This window comes from Myotis myotis, unplaced genomic scaffold (genome assembly GCF_014108235.1).
Source record: "Myotis myotis isolate mMyoMyo1 unplaced genomic scaffold, mMyoMyo1.p scaffold_m19_p_2, whole genome shotgun sequence".
Lineage (NCBI taxonomy): Eukaryota > Metazoa > Chordata > Mammalia > Chiroptera > Vespertilionidae > Myotis > Myotis myotis.
In genome coordinates, this window is record NW_023416324.1 from 209,129,335 (window position 1) to 209,155,445 (window position 26,111).

Sequence of the window (26,111 nt, forward strand, 5' to 3'; positions counted from 1 at the left end):
AGTAGATTTTGTGAATAAAATCTGAAAACTGCAAAAGAACTACCCTTGCCCTGGCTGGTTTTAAAGGCTGATGCTCTGGCTCTAGCTGGTTTGCTCAGTGGTTAGAGTGCCAGCCCACGGGCTGAAGGGTCCCTGGTTTGATTCCAGTCAAGGGCACGCACCTTGGTTGCAGGCTTGATCCCTGGCCCCAGTCAGGGCACATGAAGGAGGCAACCAGTCAATGTGTCTCTTTCACATTGATGTTTCTCTCTCTTTCCCTTCTACTCTCTCTAAAAAAGAAAAAAAAAGAAAAAATCAATGGAAAAATATCTTCAGGTGAGGATTAACAACAACAAAAAGAACTATCCTTAATGCTAAAACCTTCTCCACCTGTTAGAAACGATGGTTCTTTGGGGGTCTCACTGCAAAGGAGACGAAGATGCACACGGCAGGCAGCACCCAGGAGAGGTGTGGACGCCATCATGTCCGTAGCCAGCACCAGAGTCTCAGTGCCCCCTGCCCACCCCAGGGCCCTTCTGACCTGGCTCACATAAGCAGGAACACCGGTCCCCATTCTACCCCACGCCCTGCACCCTGAGCTCAGCCAACCGCCTCCTGCCAGGCCCTTCCACACCTTCTCGTGCTTTGTAGCTTCGTAACATTCACTCTACCCACTTCCCTTGTGTAGTAGTCAGGGTTCTCCAGAGAAACAGACCAATGGTGATGTATCTCCATCTCCATCCATCTCCATCTCCATATTTAGAGACAGATTTCGTTTAAGGAATCACCTCATGTGATTGTGGTGCCTGGCAAGTCCAAATTCAGAAGGGTAGACCAGAGACCCAGGGAAGAGCTGATGGTGTGGAGGGAGAATTCTTTCTTCCTCAAGCAATCTCAGTCTGTTTTCTCTTAAAACACACCCACATCTGGAGGGCTTTACTTAAACACTACTGATTCCATGCTAATCTTGTCTAAAAAAATATCTTCAGGCAACATCCAGATGTGTTTGACCAAATATCTGAGTGCCACGGCCCAGCCAAGTTGACATAAGATTAACCATCAGGCCTTGTCGTTCCTTTAAAAATTAAGGTTTTAAGCAGCTATAAGGTCAGGCAAACATTTCCCTTTCCGAGGAATAAACCATCTAATCTTACCTCGCACAACATGGGTTATTTCTACCATTTATGTGTATAGTTATTATTATGTTTCATAAATATAACTTCATTCTGAATTACATAGTCAGGGCAGGGGGAAGGGACCACTAAAGGCATTAATCTCCCCCTTAATATTGGCATATCTTCTTTCTACTTACTTTTTAAAAAATCCTTACCCGAGGGTATGTTTTTATTGATTTGAGAGAGAGGAAGAGAAAAAGAGAGAGAGAGAGAGAGAAACATTGATCAGTTGCCTCCTGTACACGCTTCAACCAGGGATTGTCCCTGCAGCCTGGGTATGTGCCTTGACCCGGGATCAAACCCACCACCTTTTGGTGACAACACTCAACCAGCGGAGCCTCCGGCCGGGGCTTTGTGTACTTTTTTAATGCTGAGGAATTTGACAGCAAGTCACAGACACCGTGGCATGCCTTCTGGAAATATTTCTGTGTGCATCTCTAAAAAATACAAGTATTTCCCCCACGACCAAATAACATCCTCACACTTAACAAAACCAAGACGAATTCTTTCATACTAGTTTCCTCAGGCTGGAAAGAATATCGTCAACAGCTGGTCTCTGGCGAAGAGGATTCTGCCGGGGCCTCCTTGTGGGTGAATGTCCCCGGGTCAGGCCCGGAGCACGTTGTTTCCACGACAATGACAAGCAGGAGACGGGCCAGCTGTCCTGTGAACGCGGGAACTTAGATCTAAAGGCTTTCAGATTCCAGTGAAATACTTTTGGCCAGAGCGCCTTGTAGCTGACGTTCGTTTGCAGAGCTGTTTCACAGGAAGAAACACAAAATCCAGTTGCTGCCCTGCGTGGGGCCAAGACCGCCTTCAGGGTCAGGCCTGTGGTTTCAAATCAGGACACTGAAATTGGCTGGATGAGCTAAAAAAAAAACCAAAACAGCCTCATTTACAAAGGAAAATGTGTATCACCCCTAACCAGCCACTTGAATCTACAGTAACGCCTGTCGGCAGCCCTCATAAATTTACTTCCCATTGCCCGGCCGCTCTGGGAAAAACTCAGTCTGGGTTTCACCCGAGAACACCAGTGGGAGACCTCATTCTGTGGCTGGGCCGGATGCTGCCACGTCGAAGCTGAGGAGCCTTCCCACATGGCCCAGAGCCCAGCGGCCTCTGCTCCCGCCTCGCCTCCACTCTGATAACTGCCCTGTCTAGGGTCCCTCCCTCACTCCTGGGGCCACAGATCTGAAGCCTCTGGACCAGAGGTGGGCAAACCCAGGGCCACAGTGGGTTCTTAAACTGGACCGGAGGCCGGAACAAAAGCATGGATGGAGTGTTTGTGTGAACTAATATAAATTCAAAGTGAACATCGTTACATAAAAGGGTACGGTCTTTTTTTTTTAGTTTTATTCATTTCAAACGGGCCGGATCCGGCCCGCGGGCCGTAGTTTGCCCACGGCTGCTCTGGACTGTCACGTTCCCCTCCAGCCGCACAGCCCGGGCGGCGGGGCTGCGCCTGTCATAAAAGTGGCCCACAGCTGTTGCTAAAGAGGCCCAAGTGCCGGCACGGAATGGCAAGACAGGCACGTGTGGGCGCTGGCGGGGCCTGCTGTCACCGGCGCCCTCAGCAGTGTCATCAGCGTCGTCACCGTGGCCTCCTGAGCCGGCTGCCCAATCTCCTGCGGCTCCGCCCCTGCAGGGCCCTTCCCTCGCCCTGAGCAGGGCGATGACCTGCCGAGGGGGGCACGTTAGCTAATTCTGTCCACTGCAGCCGCCCCGCCCAGGCAGCTCCCGCAGCACTGCCCTCCGCCCACCTCAGGGATCCCCCACCCCAGGGATCCCCACCCCTCCTGGGCCATCCCATCCTCAGGCTCCTGCCAGGACCCGAGCACCCTCACAGTGAGGCCAGCACAGGTCCGGTCACCGAGTCGTGTCTTGAGAAACAGGGCCTTTTCCTGTTGAACAGCCGATAACAGAGCGGGGATGGCGCTGGTCGAAGTGTCAGTCCTCCTCCCGCTTTTCCACATTATGTCTTCATGTCCCCCCATAAACCCCCCAGATCATGAGCCAGCAGCCCAAGGTGAGGCAGCACCTGGGCCAGCCCAGCTCATCCTCGTCCACCAGGCCGTGGGGGAGGGTGAGCAGAGACGGCCCAGACCTGTCCTGGAGATGGCCAGAGAGAGATGGACGGCTCCAACAGAGACCCACCGGCTCTCCCGGGAGAAAGCCCCGGTCTGTGGCATTTGCCCATTTCCACGCCATAAATACACTCACGTGGCTGATGTCAAACTGCCAACGTGACGACATCGCTGCGCGTGGGCTGGGAGAGTTGCCCACCTTGGGCTCTCATGAGCCACGCACGCGGGGTCCAGCTGGCCCTGCGGCTGCCCCTGGGGTGGGGTGGGCAGGTCTGACCAGCATCCACAGGCCCAGGGCCCCGGGAGTCTGTGTCTAGAGGATAAAAGCAGAGGCCAGAGCCAAGGAGATGGAGGCCCGTCCCTGAAACCTGACCTTACATCTTCCTGAGTTTGCCTTTCGGCTGCATTCTGCTCACCTAGTGCTTTGAAACAAACATCCCCCATGTAGTGGCTCTAACAATCACATTAGCAGCTCAATAGCTGTGATTCGGCTCCGTGAGGCCAGCTCCTCCGTGGGGCTTCAGCCGGAGTGACTCATGGGCTGGCCAGACCCCTCTGCACGCCAAACTCAAACCTGGGAAGAAGGACGGGCACGCTGCAGGCCTCCCTGGGGATCCTACATACAAGCCTGCGCCCGGCCCTGCGAGGCAGGGCTTAGACCTCAGGACCCCTTTCCTCGACAGGCATCCAGCAGGCACAGAGCCCCGCGTGCCCTCGGGGACCCAGGGTCCTTGGTCTTTCTGTCCACATCCCATGAGCTACCTGCCCACTTCACCTGCAGTGTGTACAGGGTGTGTAGCTGTTTGGGCGGATCCACTGCTGCCCGAAAGGGAACTGCTGGCACCCTGCAGACGCAGCTCGAGGGGTCACTGAAAAGGGCCACTGTGTGCCCAGACCAGGGCCTGAGTTTGGCCTCAGATGCTCCTGTGCAGGACTCAGGGGTCTGGAGCAAGTGAGCCCCAAGCAGGACAGGCTGGGCAGGGCTGTGCTGAGTCCAGCGGGCAGTGCCAGCTGTGGCTCTTCACCAGTCCCCCCTGGGCCTCCCTGGACCCAAGGCAGCTCGTGAGAGATTGCGTGAGCTACAGCACACACGTGCACACACACAAAGATGCCCGCAGACATACACATGCGGACACATACACACACGTGGCATCCGAGCACAGCAGTGGTGGGGGGCTTTATTCTGATGGGGTTGCATTAAGTACAGCCTAGGACAGGAGAGGGGACCTGTGGGCCCCCAGGTCAGGTGAAGGGTGAGTGAGTGCTCATTGGAGGAGGCGTGGTGGGGGCATGAGCTCTAGACGCGATGCTCACCGTGTGGGCCCCGGGCAGCAGCCCAGACTGCGGAGCCAGCACCACTTTTGCGGGACCCCTGGCGACTCCGTGCAGCCACTTCCAAGAAGCCCAGGAGTGGCCGGGACTCTGAAGGGACAACAAGCCTCAGTAACTGGGCCATCAAGGAGGCTGGGGCAGACCTCCAGGCGTGGCCCCTGCCCCATGCTGCCCGTGAGCCTGGGTCAGGAAGGTGTGGTTAAGTACCGGCCAGCTGCCCTGCCACGAGGGAGTCCTCGGGCTGGCTCAGCAGGAAAGCCAGCTTGGACCGTGGGGCTGGCTTGAAGGTGGAGGGGCCCCTTGGCCAGGACCCAGGGCGGTGTCCGGGAGCTGAGAGCAGTCCCTGCCCGACCAGCAGCAGGAAACAGGGCCCTGCCCTGCCCCCAGGAACCGAACTCTGCCACAGCCTGAGTGCCCCCGTGGCACCGCGCTGGTTTCGGCGGGTGAACCTTGAGCAGGGCCGGCCGTGCCGCACTGACTGCGGACCTACAGGCGAAGCTGACAAACGGGGCTGGGCTCTTCCCACTCATTCCTTGTTGCTGTGGTCACGTACACCCAACATCACAACTACCGTTTCACCGCTTTTAAAGTCCGCGGTCAGCGCCTTGAGTACATTCACAGCACTGTGCAACCATCACCTCTATGTAGGTCCAGAACCTTCTACCCACCTGGACTCTGAGTGAACCCGAATTCAGGTCACTGAGGACACAGCTGGAGAAAGTGGTTGTGGGTCTCTGCCTGAGGCCACTGGAGCCTCGGGAAGCCCCTGGGGGACGTTCACCAACGACCTGGCCGCAGGGGCCGCTTCCTCCAGACAAGCCCGACCTGCTCACTTTCTCCTCCCTGCCCAGGGGAACTCCACACCCGCAGGGAGACTGGCTCCAGGAGAACATTCTGCCCAGGACCAACCTCAGACGCAGCGAGGAAGTGGATGACCTTTCTCCGGCCCGAAGATCCCCGTCAGCTCAGGCTACCTGGCAGGAAGAGGAAGGCGTCTGCTCTGCTCTTGACTTGGGGCACCTGGAGTCAGCGGGTCACCTCCCCTGGGCCTTTCCGGACATCCTGGTTGGCACCTGTACCCTGGAACTCCTCCAGGGGAGGGGCTGGGCGCCAGGCTGTGAGAGGGGGGCTGGTCAGCACGTGGCCTGTCTTTGGAGTGGGTGGGGGGTCTGGCAGGACCCCTGGCACTACCTCGGGCAAGCACTGCTGGTTCACGGCAGGAAGTCTGCAGGAAGGCTGCAGTCCCTGACCTTCCCCAGCACTGTCACCATGGGCACTTCTGATCTGCTGGCCCATGACAGGGTCCTGACACAGGCGCCCCCTGGAGAGGAGGTCCAGCAAAGCCCCTCTCTCTGGCCAGGCGTGAATCCGTCCATCCATGTGAAAGCTTGCGCACATAATGGATATTCACACGTGGCCCCAGTGGTCTGAGAAGTGGGCGAGTGTGGGCCAACACATCACGGTGGCCACCTGCCTGTCCCCTCCCACAACCAGATGGGACTAGGGTGGGGGTCTGGTGGGGGCATTCTGGGCCCTCTTTTGACCACACCAAGACCCTTGTCCTAGAACAGTGGTTCTCAACATTCCTAATGCCAGGGCCCTTTCATACAGTTCCTCATGTTGTGGTGACCCCCAACCATAAAATTATTTTCGTTGCTACTTCATAACTGTAATGTTGCTACTGTTATGAATCATAATGTAAATATCTGATATGCAGGACGTATTTTCATTGTTACAAATTGAACATAATTAAAGCATAGTGATTAATCACAAAAACAAGATGTAATTACGTATGTGTTTTCTGATGGTCTTAGGCGACCCCTGTGAAAGGGTCGTTCGACCCTCAAAGGGGTCACGACCCACAGGTTGAGAACCACTGTCCTAGAATCTTCTTTCTGCTCATCAAAATAACTGGGAATGCAACGAACCCAGTCCTAACATTCCCCACCCCCTCAGGTCTGTCAGCCTCAGCTTTCTTAGTTAACCCCTTCTCCATTTTTGCAGGAGACCCAAATGAAGGCCGAGGCACCCATGGGGTTATGGGCTTGGCTTAGTGCCAGCTGCTGGCTCAGCAGGCCCCTCATCTGTTGGAAAGGCCCATTCGCTTGTCACGTGGCTGAGATGGCGCTCGCTTTGCAAGGTTGAAGAGGAGCCAGTGTCTGGCCCTTCTGAGGGGCTCAGGAAACCTCATCTGCCATCCTCACCCCTGCTGGAGCGGACCTGCGCGTCCCTGGCGAGGCGGCGCTGGGGAGAGGATGTGAGCTCTCCCACGGGACCCAGTGTCCTGTAGGAAATGTTAGTTACAGAGACGAGAGCGCAAATACCTGCCACACGTGTGAGGCTTCCACGCTCCCCTCTCCACCGTGGCGACAGGAAACAGTGTTCTCCCCGATTGTGTCTCGGTCTGTGCGTCCTGGGGAATTTGGAAAGTACAGAAGAACACGGAGAATAGTCTAAAAACCACCCAGTTTGTGGCCAGCAACTGCCAGTGTGTGTATTTCTTCCCAGAAAGACTTGCAGAGAGAACAAACGGACGGTTCCCAGATGGGCAGGCGCTGGGGGCTGGGTGAAAAAGGGGAAGGGCTTGCCCTGGCCAGTGGGCTCAGTTGTCCCATACACCAAGAGGTGGCGGGTTCGAGTCCTGGTCAGGGCACATACCCAGGCTAGGGGTTTGATCCCCGGTTGGGGAAGGTGTGGGAGGCAACCAATCAATGTTTCTTTCTCACATTGATGTTTCTCTCTCTCTCTAAAAATCAATAAAAATTTAAATCAAAATAGAAAGGTGAAGGGATTAAGGAGTACAAACTGGTAGTTACAAAATAGTCACAGGGATGTGAAGTACAGCACAGGGAATACACTCAACAATACTGTAATGCCAACGTACGGTGCCAGGTGGGGGCGAGACTTACCGAGGGATCGCTTCGTGTAAGGTGCATACATGTGTAATCACTATGTCGTACACCTGAAATTGTATGTGATATTGAAGGTCAACCATAACTGAAATATAAATTTAAGTTTTTAAAAATAAAATTTAAAAATTAAAAACAAAAAGAAGTTACCTGGCTGGGTTTGGTAATGTGTGAATTCTGTCCCTAAGTGAAGCGGGTGATGGCTTCAGGTCGCTGAGGTGTGCAGCTCCCTGCAGAAAGCGTGTGTAAGCGTGTGGGGGGAGGCGTGTTTTCGCACAGCGAAAGGCAAGCCCGTGAATGTCACACCCGACATCGGCTCGTTCACCAGGGACAGCAAGATGCACAGAAGAACATCACAGAAGATGACCCGCAGGACCAAGTCCATGCCTTCTGTCGATGCATAAGTCAAAGTGACTCCGTGTACCTCTGTCCTGAATCCTGACGTTCATGGAAGATCGAGGTAAAATCACATGACCCCTATCCCGATAAGGCTGCATGTCTGTAGGTGAGCTGTGTGTACGTGTCCCAGGACAGAGCAGCCAGGGCACTAACAGCGAGGTGCCGTGGGGACCAGGGCTGGGCAGGTGGACGCCGGGGAGAACCGGACCTTGAGCGGCTCCTCTGAGCCACCCTCTGAGCACACGGGCCGCCCAGATCGGTCCAGGTTCACGGAATGTCATCTGCCCAAATTCTCCGAGCGGGTTATTCTATAAAATCAGACAGGTGTTGCCTGATCATGGCAGGGCCCTTTCCTGGCCCAGCGGGAAGGCTGCCTGGCAGAGGCCAGTAGACCCATTGGATTCGGGACGGACACAAGTAGTGACGCCTTTCCCACTGAGACCCGAGGCCGCTGAGGGACGGTGCCATCTTCCCAGCTGCCTCTTCCAGGAGCTCGGCCCTCTTACCCACAGGGCCAGAGCATGCACCCCGCCTGCAGATTCACCTCCCACCTTGTCCAGGTGCTGGACGCCACGCACCGTGGGCACCCTGCAGCTGGGGTGCGCGCGCAGCAGCAAGCACACTGCAGTGGGAAAGGCCCGGGATCCCGAGGCAGGAGCCACAGTGGCCATTGTGGATGGAAAACCACAGACCAGCTGACCACCTGAACCACCCGTCAAAGTGACCCGAGGTTGCAGGTTACACTGGGAAACGGAGGCTTGGTCAAGTGAAGAGTCATGTCCCCATTCCAGGGGGGGAAACTTGGGCTGCCAGGACCATATTCTGAGCTCTTCAGCCCAGCAACAAGCCACCTTCCAACCTCCCAGACCAGCAGCTAAGGGGGCCCCCCAAGCCTGCCCAGACTCACACCCACGCCCTCTGCTCTCAGAGGCCAGGAGCTGAGAGCCAGTGCAGGACGTGGGGCTGCGAGTTGGCCCCTCCTCAAGTGTGGCTGATCCCGCGCCCAGTGCTTTGCTGGCAGGGACACTTCCCCGCACCCAGCGGCGTGCCAGCCGGAAGCCTGTGAGAACAGCTCACTTCCTCCGCCGGGCTGTGGGCCAGGTTCCCACGTGGAGAAATGAAAGTCGGGGCAAGTCCCAGACTGCTTCCCAGGAAAGCCCCTGCAAAGCCCCACGGCAGCAGGCTCACTGGCACACGTTAGCCCAAGTAGGAAAGGGAATTTCTCTCTCCCAGAGTCTGCAGGCATCATTGCCTGTCGCATGTCCCAGTCCAGCCCTAACGCTGGCCGTCTCCGGTGTGTTCTACAGCCTCCAGGGAGAGGGGATGAGGAGCCACTCCACCAGGGCCAGTGCCCGCCACACCCCTTGACTGGGGGGCACTAGAACACACCAGCCTGCACCACACCTTTCTGGGCCTTTCTTGGGGCGGTGTCTGCACATTGAATTCTGCACTTATTCGGGCAGAAGCCTCCGCTTCCCTGTGGGGCCTTGTGAGGCCCCCTGGCCTCAGCCCCCAATTCCAGCCTTCCCCGCCCCATAGTCACCCATCTCTCTCTCATCTGGGATGTTTCTCTTTGGTCTCCAATCTCTTTAAGTCCCAACTAGTCTGTATGGACGACGTTCACTGACCTTCATCCAACAAGCCTGTAATGGGCATCCACTCTGTGCCAGGCCCTGGGAGTGGAAACAAACCTCCAGGCAGGGGAACAGCCCGTGCAAAGGTCCTGGGCAGAGGTGCTTGGACAGGGCAGAGTGGCTGAGCTCAGTGAGGTCCAGGGTCAAGGCCGGGCGAGTGTGGCCTGACCAGACAGGCACTATGAGGGTGTGAGCTGGGAGAATGAAATCTGACCCAGGTTTTGGGCGGTGCCCTCCCAGCTCCTGGGGCATGGGTGGGTCTCTCCCAGGGGTGTTGGCCCAGCCTGTGCTCTCCCTGGCCTCTGGCTGTGGGTGACTCCACTTTCACACGGGGTTTCCCCGGGAGCGGTCTCTGTGGCAAGTAGCCTGACCAGGAAAGTCCCGGACCACAGTCAGTGAGGAGAGGCTGCTCCAGGCCAGGCCAGCAGTGCCTGCAGAGGCTCCTGAGGGCACGGGCTCTGACACCACAGGGGCTGCGGTCCGGAGCCTCCATCGGGCTCTCTCCTGTGGGATAGCAGGACACCTTTGCGTCAGGCTGGTGTCCCTGCCTTGGTCCGGCCTGGCCCTCAGTTATGCAGGGACACTCAGGGAGGCGGGTGTGGCCCACTGTCCTGAGGGGGGCAGCCTCCCCCCCGCCTGGTGGACGGCTGTGTCTACAAAGGGAAATAGAACCCAGGTTTGGGAGGTGCCCTCCCAGCTCCTCTGCATGGCGTCGTCCAGGGGGCAGACTGGGCCAGCAGAGAGCCTGGAGGGACACGCTTTCCACAGAGACGGGAATGGCCTGGGGGACAGGCGACCAGCTGACTGATGGCCGGTGTAGGCGTTAACTAAGCCCTGCTGTCGGGGGTGACAGTGAGCCCCTTCCTTCCCAGGCAGGACCCCTGCTCTCCCCCAGAGCTCGCTGCTCTCACCGCCCTTGGTCCACGAAGAGGAAGTTGGGTGCCCTGTGCCCCCTCTGTGCCCTTCGGGCCCCAGTCTCTCTCTCTCCTCCTCGGACCCTGAGCTCCCTTCACGACCGTGATCTCTGCCCCAGACAGCTGGGTCACAGTGACAAGAACACGACAGGGGAGGTGAGTGGGAGGCCCTGGAACACGTGCTCCTGTGCCTGTGCCCCACCCAGGACACCGACTGACCATGTTCTCCGGAGCCCTCAGGGCAATGCCAGGTGCAGGGACACATGCTCCCTGTGTTTAGAGCATGACCTTCACTGCCCCTCTGGATGCCCAAGTACTGCCTCCCAGCCCCTGCTCTGTCCACCAAGGCACCCCATCCAGGACCTACGACCTCCTGCACTCCCAACCCACAGACTCTGGCGCTGCCCTCACTGTCCCCTCCTGCCCCTGACCTTCATTCCATTGCACCCAGCAGGCTTGCCCTTGGCAGGGGCTGGCATCCTCTTGTGAGCAGTAGCGATGGAAACCTGCCATTCAGACATGAGCTAATCCAATCCCATTCTACGGAGTCCACTCCGACAGCCTGGTCATGTCCACATGTGCCAGGGTTCATAGCCCAACGCCTCCATGCCCCTCGCCTGTGGTACTCACTAACCCACCTCAGCCCCATGCACCCAGCCTCATTTTCCCATTTCACAGGTGAGGAAGTTGAGGCCCAGAGAGCTGGGCAGCTGCTTCAGGCCACACAGCACAGAGGGTGGTGCTCACTTAGAACGTAGATCAGCCCTGGCCGCCCCCCTCTTCAGCCCCCTGTGTCCTTTGGGCCCCTTTCTCTCCAGCCAGGGCACCTGCTCTCCCCCCTAACCAGCGGGGACACCTCCAAAGGGAGGCATGCAGTTTGGGAGGAGAAGGCCTGAGCCACCGCGTGCTCCTGCTGCCACAAGACCGGAAGATCGGGCTCCCAGACGCAGGCGGCTGGCGCTGGACGGTAGCTGGGATCCAGGCTGCGCCCTGCTGTGGTCCGACAGCCCAGGCTGCAGGGAGCTGGAGAAGGACCGGGAAAGCCCAGGGCAGCCCCAGCCTGACACCGTGGGCTAGCCCTGCAAGATGGAGGTGCCACTGATCGCTCCCAGGTGGCTGGGCCTGGATGCAGGCACCGGACAGCCCCCTGGCCGGCAGCAGGCGGGGACTCCAGGGCGGCCTGGCCACTGACAGTGTGGGACACGGGGCGCCGGGAGGGCAGAGGTGCTGGCCTCAGGTTCTGGGGTGGGGCCAGGTGTGGCATGTCTTCAAAATATTTCCAAGATTTGAAAGACAAGTGTCTGTGTGAAAGGCATTCTTTTTGGTAATTTGAGGGAACCGATAACAGCCACTCTGGGAAGAGTGACCGCTGAGGCGGTTCTGGCTGCCGCCCTCGGCTGATAACTTGGGGAAATCTTCGCCTCGAAGGGCCAGGGCCCAGACGCGCTGAGCTGTGGGCGCGGCTGAGTAATAAGGTGACGTTCTTAGAAACCGAGGGTTTCGGTCTAAGCAGAGGGTGACGTAGACACACAACACGCGAGGTGAGAGGTCCTCATGCTCCTTTAAGTCGGGATGTGATACGTGCTTTGCGTTCTGTGTATATTTATTTCATATTCTAGCTCTACCCAGGCTAGTCCCGTGGGAAGCCCGAGAACCGTGCCACCAGCAGCCCTCCCTCCGCCCCGGGTGGGGTTTCGCAATTCCATTCCCACCTGAAAGGCAGCAGGAGCAGGGAGGCCCTGCCCGAGGGCACAGGCGAGCCTGGCACCTCAGCCACAGGAGGGCGTGCCAGGGGCTAAGTTTTGGACAATGTGAACTTCAAACAGAATAATGATCGTAACTCACTGAAGGAGTGAAAGTCCACAAGTTCAGAGAAACACTGTTTACAAGTCTAAAACGGAAACAAATAAAAGAGCAAAGGAGACGGGGAGAGGAGGGGGAAGGGAGGCTCTCTTTAAGGCGGCGAGTCAGCCAGTGGACGCAGAGGTGCTGATGAGGTCAAGCATCTCATCGGCAGCCCCTGCGATCACCGCTGACCGGGACCAGGGTACCTGTGGGGGCTGGAGCAGAGCTCCTGTGACGTGGTAGTTGCCAAGGTGGGACTACACCTGCACGGTGGAGGCCCAAATGGGGGCCCGGTCGGCTCCTGAGCAAGCACTCGGGACACACTGAGGGTCTGCCCAGCGCTGCCAGCCAAGACGTTTGGGGTGGGGATCTCTGTGGAGCCCGGCTGCACTACACATTGTGGGTGTTGAACACCACCCTCGCCAGGGTGACAGCCCCAAACTCCCCCCGATTTGGCAAACATCTCCTGGGGGGAAAAGTTAAGGTTAAAAATGGTGGCTCCAGGTCCAACCTCCAGGTTACAGGAAGCCAGGGAGGGGACAGCAGACAAGTTAAAGACCCCAGGAGGGGCGGGAAGACAGATCCAGAAGGTGCGACGCAGTCCACAGCCAGGTCATCAGGAAGAGTCTAGGGCAGGGGTGGGCAAACTTTTTGACTCGAGGGCCACAATGGGTTCTTAAACTGGACCGGAGGGCCGGAACAAAAGCATGGATGGAGTGTTTGTGTGAACTAATATAAATTCAAAGTAAACATCATTACATAAAAGGGTACGGTCTTTTATTTCAATAGTTTTATTCATTTCAAACGGGCCGGATCCGGCCCGCGGGCCGTAGTTTGCCCACGGCTGGTCTAGAGTCTAGAGACGGATGGAGAGGCTGGGGACCCAGCGTGGAACCTGGCAGGCGGGGACGAGCGGGGGCCCGTGGATGGGGACTGGAATGGGCACTGCTACAGGACGTTCTGAGGGCGGGAGGTGGCGCGCCCATGTTCTCCGCACCCCAGAGGTGTGCTAGCACCAGTGTGCAGTGTCTACACCTGCTTCCAGGACGGCTCACCGGAACGCATGCACCATCAGCGCTGAGGGGGGATGCACGTGCCATCTTCCTGGGGAGGGTGCGGCTGTTCACACTCCTATTCTTTAAACTTTTTATATCAGTTTTTATAGCCCCCCCCCATTATAATGGTTATTACATAAACACAAAAATGAAAGATGAGAAATTAAAACCCTCATGCACTGTGGGTGGGAATGTAAAATGATGCAGCCACCTGGAAAATATTATGGTGGTTCCTCAAAAAATTAAAAATAGAATTATCATATGACACGGCAATTCTACTTTTGAATGTACACTCAAAAGTGAAAGCGGGATCTTGAAGAGATAGTTGCACATCCATGTTCACAGCAGCATTCACCACCGGCGGCAAAGGCAGAAGCAACCCGTGCCCACCATGACTGACGGGTCAGCATGTGGCCCAGCCGCACAGTGGAGTATCATTCAGCCTGGAGGAAGGAGCTGCCACACATGCCGCAGCACGGACGAACCTCAGGACACCACGCTCAGTGAGATAAGCCAGACAAGAAAAGACAAATACTGTGCGATCCCACTCATGCGAGGTCCCTGGAGTTGTCAGATTCATGCAGGGAGTAGGATGGTGGGTATCAGGGTCTGGGGCAGGGGGATGGAGAATTCATGTTTCATGGAGACAGAGTTTCAGTTTGGGAAGATGGAAAGTTCTAGAAATGGGTGGTCTCAATGCCACTGAACTGCGCACTTAAGAATGGTTAAGATGGTAAATGTTATGTGATGTGTGTTCTCCCACAATTTTTGAAAAGGTAACGTGGGTTCCAAAAGGTGGGAGGGTCCTGCAGTCAGGCCCCCAGACCCCAGCCCCTCGCCTGGCCCTGGCCCTTCACCTGGAAGCACCAAGGACCAGCTCACACTGCGAGAACCTTTCTACATGGTGACGTGGCTGCAAAACGCTCCCAACTTTGAGTCTGCAGCCCCGTTTCTGGGAAAATACCCCAAGGAAAAGGTCTCTGAGGACAAAATGCTCTTCCCAACATGATTTTAATCAGGAGAAGCTGCCAACAACGGAGCGTCCACGGGGGCGAGGGGTGGGCTGCATGTAAGCGCCCTGAGAAACAGGACAGGCCCGGCCATTTGGGGCCGCGACCCAGCAGGGCCGTCGGAGGGCTGGGAGGCGCAGCGGTTTTTAACATGCTAACCTGCGCTGACCGAAAAAGGACTCCCTGAGCTACAAGACACACGGGCCCGGCAGCTTTAGGCTGTAGGGTGGGAGGCTGGCTTACTTTTTCTGTCCTCAATCTGCAGCAGTTTGGCTGCGGTCACTTTCACAGTAACATAAATATCAAAACTGGGAGCAGCGTGGCCCTAGGGCGGCCCCTGGACATTCCTGCCCTCGGCTTTCCCACGCTGGCATCATCACTGGGCTCTTCCCTGTCGGAAGGGAGAACCATCTTGGGGGAATTAAGGGCTTTTCCATGGGGAAGGGCTGTCTCATGTCTTCTGGGGCACCCACCCCAGCGAGGGGGAGTGCTCCCCACCCTCAGCTCAGCCTCACAGAGATGGGCCTTGGGCTAAGGCTCTGGTGGCAGCAGCCCTGCGGCCCTTGCACTTGGCCAGCGAGGTCGCCAGAGCCAGGTCTGGGGCCCGCATCCATGCTCCTTGCAGACCCCCAGTGACAGGTCTTGCCTGGCTCCCCAGGATTTGTTTGTTTGGGTTTCCTATCACCTGGTGTTGCTGAAATGGCCGGGGAAGAGGGTGGAGAGTCCGTCCAATCAAGCGCTTATCTTGTCAGGAAATGCCCACAGACACACCCAGAATAATGTTTAATCTGGCCTCAAAGGGCAGTTACGCTGACACATGAAATTAACCATGACAGCAGAGGCCCCAGCAGGAGATGAAGGGCTAGGGGTGGGGAGTGGGGGGTGGTGGCCTTGCGGTGCCTGTGGCACCCCCGCCCCAGCGCTCATTTGATAAATGACTGACCTTTCAGAGCCATTTAGCACCATCAATAAAAGCTGGTCTCCAGCTGGAAATCCCCCTCAGAATCCCCCACAGGCCTCCCGAGAACAACTTCCTCCCAGAGAGAGCGAGGGCCAGGACACCCATGTCACCTGCAGCAACAGCTGGGCAGGTGAGGGGCTTGGAGGGGCAACGCTCTCGATCCCCTCCAGCCTTTTCGTGCCCCACCCCACTGCAGGGCACTCTGGGTCTAGTCTGGGCCTGGAGGCACCTGGGACCCTGTCTGTGTCCCAGGGCCGCTGGACAGGGTGGGGGCAAGGAAGTCTCACCCACCTGTCCTGCAGGGAATCCTGCGGCTGGGTCACCCTGAGAGCCCCACGACCCAGCAGCCTGCCCTGCTTGCTGCCCCACCCATTCTCCCGTGTCTCCTCCTGTCTCCCCGCCTGCCTACCTCACCTGGGCGCCCCTCCTCAGGTGGCTCTGGAGAACCAGTCCAGGACAGCCAGCTGGGCACGAGGGCTCGGCAGCCAGACCCCTGTGGGCACTGTGGGGTCAGGTGCCAGGCCTGGCAGGACAGCTGTGAGAGGAAGGTCTGGGAGGGCTCTGGGAGAGTTCGGCCATCACCAGTGTGTCCAGGAAGCTAGGTCCCACTGCGTGATCATGGGCAGATGGGCAGACAGGCAGCGCGTGCTGCCAGCACAGGCCCAGGTCCCACTGTGTGCTCATGGACAGACAGGCAGACAGGCAGCACAGGCTGCGGGCACAGGACCGGGTCCCACGGCACTCAGGGAAGAGCTGGGATCTGAGATCCAGGCGGCTGCTTTCTACATTTTTTCTCTGAGGACCAGCTCAGTTTCCAGGATCTAAAACCCATGTCCACCCCAAGTGGATGAACCCTCAAAGCAGGCAGGGTGGTGGGCAGTGACAGGGTACCAGGGGTCCTGGACTGACTGCCCTTGCTGCCACAGAGCTGCACTCTGACCCAGCTACGATGGTAACTCCTATGTTATGTGTATGTCACAGTTAACCATCCTTGTGCCCCTGAAAACCTCTAGACTTGGGAGCAGTCTTCACACATGCACGTCCTGGGCTGTGCTGGGCCAGGTTTGGGCAAGGGGCCCATGAGGCTGTCAAGGGGGCTTTGGGCTCTGCCTCCTCAGAGTCCCACGCGGAGTGAGCTCTGTGCGGTCAAAGGCACACCCACCCTTTAACCCGAGGTGGTCAGCAACTTCACTGTCAGCCTCTGCGTCGACTTACAAACCTCCCAAAGGCAGGCCCCCAGGTCCCAGGGTGCTCCGGGACAGAGGGGCAGCCAGGGCCGTGTGGCTCAGTTGGTTGGGCGCCGTCCCATGCACCAAGAGGCTGAGGGTTCAATTCCTGGTCACAGCACATGCTCAGGTCGCAGGCTTGATCCCCAGTCGAGGGCATGTAGGAGGCAGCCATCAAAGTTTCACTTTCACCCCTCCCTCCCTCCCTCCCTCCCCCCTCCCTCTCTCTCTCTCTCTCTCTCACACACACACACACACACACACACACACACAGATGGTTTCATAGGCTGAACTGTGTCCCCCCAAAGCCGATATGTTGAAGCCCTGACCCCAGGACTTCAAACTGTGACTGTGTTTGGAGATGGGTCTTTGAAGAGGCGATTAAGGTGAAATGAGGTCATTACGGTGAGACCTGACCCAATCTGTCTGTGTCCTTCTGAGAAGAGACCAGGACAGACACACAGAGGCACAGGCATATGAGGACACAGGGAGAAGACGGCTATTTGCAAACCAAGGAGAAGCCTCAGGAGAAAACAGCCCTGCTCGCACCTGGATCTTGACTTCCAGCCTCCAGGACGGTGAGAAAATGACTCTGTTGTTTAAGCCGCTGGGTCGGTGGTGCCATCACGGTCCCCTGACACTATCACAGCTGGGTTCTGAGTTTCTCCCAAACCATCCTTTAACCCCAGGGAGCAAACCAGGTCTTCCCCAGGCTGGGAACGGCCCCCTCAGGGGGAGAGTCCAGTGTCTCTGCAGGACCCAGAGTGGGGGGTGGGGCCGCAGGTCGAGTGCACAGAGCCCGTGATGAACGCAGACTTCCGGCGACATGTCTCATAGAACTTCCTGTTTCAGGTCAGATCAGAAGCTCCATGAGACACTAATGAAAACTATTTCAGTACTTCTGCTATTTGACCTTAGCCCAAACCAGGAAGTGCAGGGAAGCATGAAAACGAGACAGAAAATATTAAAGAGAACATTTAAAACTGATGGATTATGCAATTTTAAGACAACTCCATAAATTCCCCCAAGGCGCCGTGGTCCTCCCTACGCTGCTCCCCCCGCAGGCACAGCCGTTCCTTTGGAGCCCAGAACTGAGGCCACACTCAGGACACACAGGATCCATGGGTGCTGGAGAGCAAAACAGAACAGCTGGGGCTGGTGGCTAGTGGGAGTGGCGTCTCCACTGGGGGAAACAGCTGGAAGTTTCGTAGCCACCGGTCCCAGCTGGGTCAAGCATAGGGTGCCCCACTGTGCACACCCATAGCCCCCAACCCCTTGTTCTTGGTGGCAAACGCGTGAGGCTTGGCCTGCACCACTGAGGGGCTGCCAGGGGGTTCTGGAAGACCCTAAATGGGGCACAATCCAACACAAGGTGGGCGTTCTCCAAGGCCTGTGAGGACAGAGGTGGGTGTCTGCCAGGGTGGCCCTGACCATCTGTCCTCAGACAGCAGCCCAGCCTGAAGCCACAGCAGAGTAACTCCCAACACAGTGGACCCCTGATGGTCCGCCTAATCGTGGACTCACTCAGCAACTTGGTCGCTCTCCTCCCAACCCTGAATCCAAACCTGCTTTGGGGTGGGTGGGTGGGGGAGGCGGGGAGACATACACATGGCCTAGCCAGGGGCCAGGGCTCTGTAGTGCAGGGCCAGCCACCCAGGGCAGGACAGGCCCAAGCCCCACCTGGCAGGATGCTCACCTGAAGTTACAGACCACCCGTCCATTTGTGGACCAGGAGTGGGGCTTTTCTGCACCACAGCCACCCATGTCGCTTCCTTCCTTCCTACCACCTGCCTGGATGTGCAGGTAGCTGGGAGACCTGCTGCCATCTGGCAGGGACCTCTGGGGTGTTCATGTCTGCTGTTCACTCTAAGCACTGAATCAATGTGTCTCTCACCGCAGGCCCTGAGCTGGCGGCTCAGATGGATATGAACAGATGCGCCCCGTCCAGCCCCTCCTTGAGCACCCCGTCTGTGGAGGTCAGCCAGATGCTCAGTTCCTTGATGCAGGGCAGCCCACTGGACAGGCCCCTGGCTCAGCCTGGGGCAGGGAGTGTATCATTACCTCCTGCTGCATAACAAACTACCCCAAAACAACCATGGGCTAAAACAACCATCACTTCATTTGCTCACAGTTCTGAACCAGCAATTCGAGCCGTTCTCCCCAGGCCTTCACGCACCGCAGCCATTCAGCCACTGGTGTGGCCATCAGCCCACTGTTGGAAAAGGAGTGTGTGGACACACAGGCTTGCCATTAGAGTGGCACCATTGGGATGCCTGCTCCTGTCTCTAAGGAAGCACCAGGCTGTGAGCTCAGGACTGAAGGACACGGCACAGACAGCACCTGTCCTCCATCCACCCACCAACACAGCCAGCCTGGCCCCTTCACGCCCACCCACTCCTTTCTCACAAGGCCCGCTGGCTTCAGGAGAGCAGCAGACATGAGGGGGGAGCTTCCAAAGTCACATCCCTTTCCTGTGAAAGTGCAGCAGGAACAGTCTCGCAGGATGTTTGCTGGGCGAAGGCCAGGGCCCCACTCATGGAACGTCTGCCCTACTGTGTGCAGGGCCCAGGGGCTGAATCATGTCCTCAATGCAGAGCACGCCAAAAACTAGAACTAGGCTTGTCATAATCAAACTACAGAAAACCAAGATAAAATCTTAAAGGAAGCCACAGTCCGACTGGTGTGGCTCAATGGTTGCATGTCCACCTATGAACCAGGAGGTCACTGTTCAATTCCCTGTCAGGGCACATGCCCAGGTTGCGGGCTCGATCCCCTATGGGGGAAGCGGGCAGACAGCCAACCAATGATTCTCTTTCATCGTTGATGTTTCTCCCTCTCTCTCCCTCTCTGAGATCAATAAAAATATATTTTTTAAAAAGTCACAGAATTAACCACCTGACCAAAGAGGAGCAAAGGTAAGAATTACATCTTACATCTCCTAGAAATCATGAAGCAAGAAGACAGGGAGTGAAATATTTGAAGTTGAGAAAAAGCCCACCAACACATAGAAGTCTATACCCTGAAAAATGATCATTCAAAGTGAAGGAGAAAAACTATTTCAGACAAACAAAACCTGAGGGGTTTGTTGCCAGTAGACCCGCCTTGCAAGAAATGTTAACAGAAGTTCTACAGAGAGAGGGAAGGATACAGATGGGAAACTCAGGCCCACATAGAGGGAAGGATTGGAGAAGGGAAAAGTGAAGGAAAAACAAAGCACCTTTCTTATTCCTAATCTATACAGCAGACAGCAGTTTGTTAAAAATAGTAACAGCAACAATGTAGTCAATGATTAATTTTCATAGAAGTGGAATGAATATAAGAGAGGGAGGGATTTGCAGTACTTTGTAATTAAATGGTATTGCCTGGCCAGCATGGCTCAGTGGTTGAGCCTTGACCTATGAACCATGAGGTCATGGTTCGATTCCAGGTCAGGGCACATGCCTGGGTTGTGGGTTCAATCCCCAGTGTGGGACGTGCAGGAGGCAGCCAATCAATGATTCTCTCTCATCACTGATGTTTCTATTTCTCTCTGCCTCTCCCTTCCTCTCTGATATAATTTTTAAAAAGTTACTAGCATTTGAAAGCAGTCTTAGATTAGTTATATATATATTGCAAACTGTACACAATCACTAAGAAAAGTAAAAAAATATAATTGATATGCTATCGGAGGAGAGAAAATGGAACCATATAAAACGCTCAGTTAAAACCACAAAAAGCAGAGTGGAAGGCAAAAATAGGAACAAAGACTGCGGGCAATGAATAGAAAATAGGAACAACATGGTAGACATTAATTGAACTGTGTCAATAATCACTTTGAATGTCACTGGTCTAAACATACCAATTAAAAGACACACTGTCAGGCCCAACTACATATTGTCTACAAGAAACCCACTTTAAATACAGGATGGGCAGAAGCTGGTTTACAGTTGTTGGCATGGAAAAATAATACAATAATTAATAAATAATAATATAAGAATAAATTCTGCCCTGGCAGGATTTATTGGTTAGAGCATCTTCCCATTCACCAAAAGATTGCGGGTTTGATCCCCAGTAGGGGCCTGTATGGGAGGCAACCAATCAATGTATTTCTCTCTAAAAATCAATAAAAACATATCCTTGGGTGACAAGAAGAAAAAAAGAGAAGCATCTGTGTTTCCCATACTCACAATTGTGAACCTACTTTTGCCCTGTCCTGTACACAGATACATTTAGGTTACGAGTACGTAGATAGATAAGAAAATACACTGATTAAAAGAAAGTGGAAACAGCAATGTTAATTTTAGACATGGCGACCTAGAACAGAGGTATCAGGGATAAAGAGGGGCCTTACATGATGATAAGGGGCCAATTCTCTGTTCAAACCTGTAGAGAATCTTTATGAGATTATTTGAGCCAAATTGACAATTGCTAGGAAGCAAAATTTTAATGGATTGAGAAAATGTTCTGGAGAATGGCAGTTTTGCACCTTATTTTATACATCAGAGTCAAAGGGGTTCCCTAAGGAGAGTTAGGGGGAAATCTCTCAGATTGGGTAAAAGGTAAAATAGATACATCCTTCTTTTACACTGGCGGGTATGGGATAGTTAACAGCACATAGCGATGGTATGCAGGAGAACGAGGTAACAATGAGGGGTCCTGTGGTCTTATGTTCTGGGGGGAGGCTGTGCCCTGCAGGGTCTGGAGAAAGGGGACCTCTCTGACACTCCACAGGTGTGCTCCTGTAGATGTGACACAAGGTGAAACAGTGACGGGCAAGGCTGACCTTTGTCAAGGGAGATTCCGGCCTAGGACATGAACATCCGCCACGACTCGCTCTTAGTTAGAAAGTTTCCATTTCAGACCACCTGTGTGGTTACTGTAGGTCCTGAGTTTGTAAGGCCACCATGCTGGCCTCCCAAGAGCTTGTCAGGTTTAGTATATGGCCCTTTTTTTGTCCACATCTCCAAGAAGACATAACAAATCCTAACACACATGCACCTACAGAGAGGGTCAAACTACATGGGCCAAAAGTGATAGAATTGCAAGGAGAAAACCCATGATTATCGTTAGAGACTGACACCTCTGATTCAGAAACGGACAGACCCAGCGGACGGAAAAGCAGCGTGGAGACAGCTGAATTCAACGACACCAGCAGCAGCTGGGTTTAACTGACCTCTAAGGACCACTTTATACGACAACAGCAGGACACGCATTCTTCTCAGGCTCACAGGGGACATTCATCGAGAGGCCACATTCCAGCCCCAGCCGGTTTGGCTCAGTGGATAGAGCTTCGGCCTGTGGACCAAGGATCCCAGGTTCGATTCCAGTCAAGGGCACGTGCTGTGGTTGCAGGCTCCTCCCTGACCCGGCCCTGGTTGGGGCATGTGGAGGCAACCAATCGATGTATTTCTCTCACATCGGTTTCTCTCTGTCAGTCATTCCCTCTCTCTTCTACTCTCTCTAAAAATCAATGGAAAAATACCCTCAGGTGAGGATTAACAAACAAACAAACAAACAAACAAGAGGCCACATTCTGGGTTAAGGACACACCTTAACACATTCAAGAGAACAGAAATCATTTAACATCTGCTCTCAGATCACAATGGAATTAAACTAGAAGTCAGTATCAGAAAGAAAACGGAAAATCCCTAAGCACTTGTAGATTAAATGACATACTTCTAAAGAACACATGTATCAAACAAGAAATGTCAAGCGAAATTTTAAAATATTTTGAACTAAATAAAAATGAAAATACAACAATCAAAGTTTGTGAGATGCAGCAAAAGGAGTGCTTAGAAAGAAATTTATAGCATTAAATGCATGTATTAGGAAAGAAAAAAGACCTAAAATCAATAATCTAAGCTTGTACTTCAGGAAACTTGAAGAGAAAATTATAAGTTCTAAGGAAGCAGAAGAAAAGAAATAAAAATTAGAGCAGAAGTAAATGAAACTGAACACAAGAAATAGAGAAAAATCAATGAAACCAATAGCTGGTTCTTATTTGAAAAGATCAGTAATATTGATAAGCCTCTGGCCAGTCTAAGAAAAAAAACCAGTGAAGACACAAATTACTAATATCAGAAATGAAAGAGGAAACCTTATTACAGATCCCATAGACATTAGAAAGATAGTAAGACATACTCTGACCAACTTTACGCCCACAGATTAACCTGGATGAAATGGACCAATTAATTCCTGGAAAGACAACATTTGCCAAAATACACAAGGTACAGATGGTCTGAATTGGCCTATATATGAAATAGAAATTGAAGCAATAATTAGATAATTTTCCCAAACAGAAGGCACCAGACCCAGACGGGTTCAGAGGTGAATTTTGCCAAGCTTTAAGGAAGGCATTATACCCGTTCTCTACAATCCCGTTCAGAGGAAAGAAGCTGAGAGACTACTCCCCATCTCATCCCATGAGGTCAGCATCACCTGGGTACCAAACTAAAGGCACTACAAGAAAACTGCAGACCAGTATCTCTCATAAACAAAGATGCAAAATCCTCAACAAAATATTAGCAAGTCAAAGCCACAGTGTTTAAAAAGAATTAAATACCACAACCAAGTGATTTATTCCAGCCATGCAAGGCTGGTTCAACATCTGAAAATCAACTATGTCATCTATCACGTCAACAGACTAAACAAGGAAAATCACAAGTTCCCATCAATAGACACAGAAAAAACATTTGACAAATTTTAACACCAATCTATGATAATTTAAGACCCCCCTCTTGGGAACTTAGAAATAGAGGAAAACTTCAACTCAACAAAGAAAATCTATAATTAACCTACAGCTAACATCACACTTGAGAAATTCAAAAGCTTTCTTAAGATGCTCTGCCCCGGCAGGGGCAGCAGGGGAGACTCAGGGAGGCCACCCACCCAGGCTGTCAACCAGGGAGCCTGCAGCCAGACCCCAGGACAGCTCTGTGGTGCTCCTGGTGGCAGGGCCTGAACCACAGGCACGCTCCATGGCTGGGCCTTCTGGTCAAGGAGCCTCTAGGGACGCGCCACACAGAGCACACCACTCATGGCCCTACTGCCCCACGCCGTGCTGTCCTTGACCTTGCTGGTGCTCCCACTGAGCCTCTGCACTGGCCACTCCCGTCTGGAATGTTCTTCACACATAGCCACCTGCTCACTCCACTTCATCCTCAGAGGTGCCTTGTCCCCTCCCGTCCCTGACCACCCGGGCCCCACTGGCCCTCCTTCCCAGTGTGTCCAGGCGTCCTCCACGGTCTCTTGGCTCCATGGCTCATCTGCCTGTGTACCAGTCGTGCCCCCAGCCTGGAAAATCACAAGCTCCGTGAGTGCTGGGGTCACGTATGCCCGTTTCCTCTGGCTCTGGGCATGCAGTAGGCACTCAATCGTCCAACAAATAACTGACAACTCGGGTTCGGACTGCTGGGGCCTCTTCAACGTTTCAGATTTGAGCAGCAGTCTTTGCCTGACCCAAGTCCCAGCCTAGCCTTATGACGGGAATGTCAGGAACCCACTGCCCAGGCCTCTGCTCGGGTTATGTGGGCAGATGCAAGTGGGACGGGCGCGGGACGTGGAGCCATGTGTGTTGGCGGTGGCCCTATTTCCCCAGCACAGTGGGGTCTCAGGAAGGGCAGGGAAGTGCCATCTGACCCGGGCCATTGGCACCTCATGGAAAAGCCATGGGATGCACAGTAGCCAAGTACACAAGGGAAGTGCCTGAGGACTGAGGGACACACGATTGCTTTCTGGGGTTTCCTTGTAAGTTCTCCCTTCCCTTTTGGTCACCTGCCCTTTGGCCAGGTCACCGCAGGTGAAGCAGAAGTGAGAGGAGGTGAAACCCGGCCAGCCTGTTGTTCCCCGAGCGCAGGCTCCATTTCTCGGGCACCCTGTCCACAGCACCTCTGATCGCCAAGCCCAGGGGGTGAGCCTGGAGTGGGTAGGGGTAGGGGGATGGTGCTGCCCCCACCCAGGGCTCCGTTCCAAGGGCCCATCCCCTGGCATTTCCAGAAGAGACAAACCACACTCCAGAGCAGATGGAGTCACAAACTTTGATTCTAGATGAACCACTGATCTGAATGAAGGTGAAACAACAGGTAACAGACGACAACACAGGAAAATGCGCGTCATGATGGGGGGCGGAGAGGAATAACAGAGAAACACAAGTGTGAAGGGTGATCAATGGGCCACATAAAAATGAGGACTGCCCTAGCCGTTTGGCTCAGTGGGTAGAGTGTCAGCCTGTGGACTGAAGAGTCCCAGGTTTGATTCCAGTCAGGGGCACATGCCTAGGTTGTGGGCTCGATCCCCAGTAGGGGGCATGCAGGAGGCAGCCGATCAATGATTCTCTCTCATCATTGATGTTTCTATCTCTTTCCCTCTTCCTTCCTCTCTGAAACCAATAAAAAGGTATTTTAAAAAATATATTTTATTGATTTTTTACAGAGAAGGGAAAGGGATAGAGAGTTAGAAACATCGATCAGCTGCCTCCTGCACACTCCCTACTGGGTATGTGCCCACACCCAAGGTACATGCCCTTGACCGGAGTCGAACCTGGGGCCCTTGAGTCCGCAGGCCGACGCTCTATCCACTGAGCCAAACCAGTTAGAGCAATAAAAAAATATTTTAAAAACATGAGGAATATCTGCTCACCAAGACGCCCTTGAGAATGAAGACAGTGGGGAAACAATATGGGTGACCCACTTAACTGACAAAGGCCTTGTAGCCAGAACACATACGTAACCCCACTGACAAGACAGACAACCACCGGAGCCGGACAGGTCCTTCACAAAAGAGGATTGCCAAAAGGCTGAAAAATACATAAAAAGTCATCAGCCTCAGTGGACATCAGGTAGACACCACCCACCCACCAGGGTGCTGGAATGAGACCGATGGCCAACCGCACCAGCAGGCGGGAGAGCGGGACACGCGTGCTGGTGGCACACAGCATGGATATGCAGGAGCACTGCCGACTTCCCACTAAAGCCGCACAACATCCCTGCTCTGCCCCACAGCCTGGCAGCCGCCCGTGACAGTGCAGGGAACACGATGAGACGTTGGTGGAGGCGCGGAACGTGAGCAACACCCCAGTGGAGACACCCATTTGGAGATTCTCCCACAGGGGAAGCCACACGGCCAAGACTCCCCTGTGCTCGAGCCGAGACGCACCGGCACCTGCGGGCTCAGGTCTGGGGCTGAGGTCTCTGGGTCCGAGTGGAGGTTCCTGAGTGCATCACTGAGAACTCACTGAGGCGCACGCTTGGGATCTGCATTCTGCCATATGCGCGCGCATGCACACACGAGCAGTGCTTCAATCAACAACCTTCTTAGGGAGGAGACTTCAACCTGTTACCTGCCCTCCAGAGAGGTTCCCTTTAGCAGTGCAAGCGAGGACAGGCCTGGCCCTATGGCTGGTGCTGGCAGGTGCACCAAGGGGGCTCTTGCCCACAGGCCCAGCTTCAGTGGGAGAAAAGCTGGCCACCAAACAATGGGGTTCCTGTGGAGAAAGGGCTGGAATGTCAGGGGCTGAAACAGGCGCAGGTGAGCCAGAGGGCCTGGGCGAGCGTGGTGCCAGGAATCACACCCCAGAAAACCAGCAGAGGGGTGTCCATCACCTCACCCTCC

General features: G+C 54.6%; 1 long non-coding RNA gene across 7 annotated transcripts; it reads right to left on the reverse strand.

The window, feature by feature from the left end:
- Nucleotides 1-244: 244 nt before the first annotated feature.
- LOC118676415 lies at nt 245-12,472 on the reverse strand. 7 transcript variants are annotated; one of them, XR_004974104.1, is made up of 8 exons: nt 9,507-12,472; nt 7,630-7,709; nt 7,480-7,532; nt 6,895-6,983; nt 5,480-5,544; nt 4,014-4,660; nt 2,637-3,812; nt 245-2,022 (listed from the first exon to the last, which is right to left on the reverse strand). It is a non-coding gene; the product is annotated as an uncharacterized LOC118676415 (long non-coding RNA). The 7 variants fall into 7 exon arrangements; XR_004974105.1 differs by lacking the exon at nt 245-2,022 and having other exon boundaries at nt 2,493-3,812; nt 4,014-4,120; nt 4,553-4,660; XR_004974102.1 differs by lacking the exon at nt 245-2,022 and having other exon boundaries at nt 2,493-3,551; nt 3,655-3,812.
- Nucleotides 12,473-26,111: the final 13,639 nt, after the last annotated feature.